Below are 5,204 nucleotides of genomic sequence, written 5' to 3' on the forward strand. Positions count from 1 at the left end.
TCACCGTGTATGCGATGATGAAAGCAAAGCTTCGTACTAGACATTCTTATGGCAGGCCCAGCCCAATCAGCCCAATCCAGCCCAGTCCAGCAAGTGAGCAATGTTATTGTTTTATTATTTTTGAACTCGTGGTGGCCCTGTATTATTTGCAAAATACTCGTATAAGGAGAGGGACATATTTTATGCTGGAATATTTTCAATATAAATGGTGCTCTAAAAATGTGTCCGACTGTAAAGATATTTCTAATTAAATAGTGTCATATATAATAAAAATGTATCCTTTTATTTAAAGATGAATTCATTCACGGTTTCATGCTTCAATTTGAAATGACGATAGTTTATTTTGGACCAGTGATGATCTAATTCAAATTTTGATTTAATAACCATGAATGAAATAACCACTTTCTGTTAGTTCTCTTAAAATTTATTAAGAAATCTATATTGAAGGCTGTTTCATCCTTTAGTGTTGTAGAAAATACACTTTACATTTTGAAATTTAAAATGACCTTCTTTTAAATAAAATTTTAAAACAAATGCCTCTAACTAAAGAAAAAAATTTAGAATACATTAAAAGTACCATGTTAGCCATACAACAAGTGAATCATGCTAAGACACATGTGCATTGATTTTAAAAAACTATCATTCAAATGGTGGTTATATTGAATATAAATATGTACATATCATACATGACACAAACTGTTGGATATGGGGTGAATCATGCAATTTTATATCTAAAGCTCATGACAAACTTAATTCATGAATATATAACACTAGCCTTGGCCTTTGTTATAAACATATAATAATCTATGTGCCTCATTCAAAAATTTATTAAAAACTTACATAGTTCATATTTCACTGTACATACATACACTTCGAAAATATACATATAAACATAAACGTGGTCAAAATGTAAGTCGTACAGTAATGCGTGTCGTGGCCCAACCTCAATTGATCATAAATTGAACTACACGAAATCCTATGGAAACCTTAGAGAAATGGGGTAAATAGGAAAATAGTAAGCTTGTAGCTCAATGAATGAATATAATTATATACAAAAATAAATTAGTGCTTTAGTGCTCGTCATAATTGTATGACATAACTTTACATTGAACGCTTTACAAAAGCAAACATGAACTCGTATATACACACATGACAAAATTGCGCCAAATAATATATAGGAGAAATAACTCTCAATACTCACTGGGATCATCATTGCATGAGTAAAAAGGGGGAAAAACCTCTCAATACTCAGTAGAATTTACAACATCACAAGGGTCGAGTAATTTAACTCTCAATACGTATGCGTAGAACCTATGGGGAAATGTACACATATGATGCCTGTCAATTACATCTCATGACTCAGTCAATCATATAATGTACCTACATATAATCATAATATTATACTAAATCATACTATCAAACATAAATGTTTTGTGAAATACATAATAGTAATAATAATAATAATAATCCACTCACAGATCCTATTGATGAAGCACGCACGTGCTTTGCTTTAAGCTAACAGCTTGCTATTGCTTTGACAATTAACCCATGTGCCTCCTTTTAGCTTGCACGTGCATCACAATACATGCATTAGAATTGGTTGTATTCTCATGGTTGAAGCATGAATGTGCTTTGCTTTAAGCTAACAGCTTGCTATTGCTTTGACAATTAGCCACATGTGACCCGTTTATAGTTTAGGAAATAACAATATTGAATAGAAATATTCTTAGAATATAGTATTTATTTTCCATTCGAACATTTTCTCATTTAGGCAAAGGTCACAAAAAAAAAAATTACTTTTTTAATTTAAATGTAAAATTTAAAAATCATATATAAGTTATAAAAAATAAATAACTAATTTTTTTTTTAAAGTTAGACTTTATATGCTTAACAATCAACCCTATGGAACATGAATAAGAGCTACTAAAACAAAAAAAAAAAGAATAATTTGGAAACTAAATACAATTAATTGAGAGATGAGGACGGATAAGATAAATTCAGAGATAAAAATTAAAATATCACCCTACTTATTGCTGGCAGTTATGAGCATTAAAGCACAGAATCACGTGTGTTGAAAAGTATGGTGTTCGTGTGGAATTTTCAGCTAAAAGTCTACAAGGCAGTTGAATTAATCAATCATCGTGGAGTGCACGGTGGTTGGACAATGAGATGAAATTGAAAAATTATCACGGAAATTGAAGGAAGGGGCATGGCATCGATTTATTCTACAGAGTCACGCACATTTGGTTCAATAATTTTTTTCATCCGAATCAAAATCTCTGGCTAATCAATTCAACTGTTTCTGTTGATTATGGCTTCTTCTTATCGAAACAACAAGAAGTATGATGTTTTTGTTAGTTTCAGAGGAGAGGACACCCGCGACAACTTTACTAGCCATCTCTATTCTGCTCTGTGTCGACAAAATATCCAAACTTTCATTGATGACCAACTTAACAGACGAGACGAAATTTTGGAGTCACTTGTGAATGCAATTGAAGCATCAGCCATTTCAGTTATCGAGCCCGTTTGGGAGTGTGGTGAGGTAGCTGGACTGTTAAAGCCCATCTACTAAGATGTTTGGTAACACTTGTAGTTGGGTTTTAGTAACTTAGTAGATTTTTTTTTAAGTTACCCAAAATTCAACCGAAGATCCAAACGCAAGTTTCAAACTAAACCAACCCAAAGTTTGGGCAAGAGTCCAACGCAACCCAACTAAAACCATTTTAATTTGATTTTAGTTTGGGTTGACTCAGGCTTTGATAAATTCACATGTCGTATACCATAATTAAAATAAAGTATCATTTGTCATACATTTTATACATTAAACACATAGTGAAGGAAAAAAGTTTCAAAAATTCAGTGGCGGCAAACGTCCTCTCTGGAATCTTTGTGGGCAACGCATACGTGGTATCTTCACTAATAAGTGTTGAATCTTTAGCTTCAAAGGAAAGAAACTAAAAAGGGTAGGGATATTTCCACCCCATTACTTTTGTAAATTTACCCCACTTCTAGAAAATAATTATAATGAATTCACAATATTTTAAAAAAAATACAAATTAATAAAAATTTTGTATAGTTAATCAATTAAATCTTTCTATTATTTTTTTATATTAGATTTGTTTGAGTATATTTGATCATAAACTTGATATAAATTTTACTTTACTATTTTAGTATTGTGATATAAAAAGGCCAAATTGTACAATAAACACGGGTTATTGTATCTAATAATTTAGGTATTTAATTATGTGAACTAATATTTTTAAATGAAATTTAACTATTATTTTCACTATCTTACGTGTATATGATGTAAATTTGACAAGCTAATAATTTACATGAGTATTGTGCCATAAAGCCATTATGTTTGTTTAATTAATGTTTTATAATCATACTAATAAAGTAGTATTAGAAATAATGAATTTGGTATAAAATTAGAAAATATTGAAGTTAAAGAATTAGTTTTACCTTATAAGGATAAAATAATCAATTTAGACTTATGTCAAATCAATCTTTATGATCAATTATAATAAAAAAATTTAAGTCACAAAAAGTAAATTAAAATAGATTTGTTAATTTGTTCTCCAAAGTTCAAAATGAGTAAAAGGAATTAGGCTTCGTAGTTTAGGAAATAAATTTACTGAATAGAAATATTTTTAGTATATATTATTTATTTTTCATTCAAACATTTTCTCATTTCAGCAAAGGTCACAAAAATTTACTTATTTAATTTAAATGTAAATGTCTAAAAATTAGATATAAGTTATTAAAAAAAATTAATTTTTTTTAAAGTTATACTTCATATGTTTAACAATCAACCCTAAGGGTAATGAAAAAGAGCTATTAAAACAAAAAAAAAGAATAATTTTGAAACTAAATACAATTAATTGAGAGATGAGGACGGATAAGATAAATTCAGAGATAAAAATTAAAATATCACCCTACTTATTGCTGGCAGTTATGAGCATTAAAGCACAGAAGCACGTGTGTTGAAAAGTATGGTGTTCGTGTGGAATTTTCAGCTAAAAGTCTACAAGGCAGTTGAATTAATCAGGTAGCGTTTACTTTTTGGATTGGAGTGGGAATTCTGAGGAGTGAGAATTCTATGATTGGGAGTGTGGAGTGGGAGTGGGAGTAGGTTGTTTATTTGCACTGGAATAGAAGCATGGAATGGAGATCAGAATCTAAGTTATGTATTTACTTTGCCTTGGATTGGGAGTAAATAGTTTCAAATTATAATTTTATCCTTATGTAAAGAATTATAGTTTTTAATTACAAAGTTAATAAAAAATATATTTAATGAATAAACTTTTATTTTATTATATTTGTAAATTTATAATAATTATTAATATTCTTAATTATGAACATCAATTTTTTTAATTTTAATTATATAAATTAAAAATTGTTGATAAGGGCAATATAAATGAAATATTTTTACTATTAACATAGTATGAAATTAATATTTTCTTAGAATAAACTATTTATTAGTATTAATTATTAATATTAAATAAATATAATACTATTATTTTTAAATAAATATAATAATATTATATTTTCAAATAAAGATTGTATATAGTAATATTATTAATTCTCTATTAATATAATAATATTATTTTAAAGTAAATTAAACTTAGAATCAAACCCAATTATTATTTAGTTAAATATAATAATATTATTTAAATATTTATTAAATATAGTTATAGTAAATTTAATAAAAAGAAGGGTAAATATAACATGAAACATTATTTTATTTTATATAATTATATTAAATTTATTAATATAATATTATTTAGTACAAAATTAATATTTTCTTAGAATAAAATATTTATTATTATTAATTATTAATATTAAATAAATATAGTACTATTATTTTTAAAATAAATATAATAATATTATATTATTAAATAAAGACAGCATATATTTATTAATTCTCTATTAATATAATAATATTATTTTTAAGTAATTTTAACTTATAATCAATGTAAATTATTATTTAGTTAAATATAATAATATTATTTAAATAAATATAATTATAAATTATTTTATTTTATAAAATTAAATTAAAAACAAAGGGTAGAAAATGGAGAGACGTGAGTGGATTCCCACTCCCACCTCTCCCCATGGGAGTCCCACTCCCACTCTCCACTCCAAAAATGGGTGAGGTCATGGAATGAGATTCCCAATCCCTCTCTATTTTGTTGAAGTAAACA

The sequence above is a fragment of the Citrus sinensis genome, chromosome 3 (assembly GCF_022201045.2).
Source record: "Citrus sinensis cultivar Valencia sweet orange chromosome 3, DVS_A1.0, whole genome shotgun sequence".
In the NCBI taxonomy this organism is placed as follows: Eukaryota; Viridiplantae; Streptophyta; class Magnoliopsida; order Sapindales; family Rutaceae; genus Citrus; species Citrus sinensis.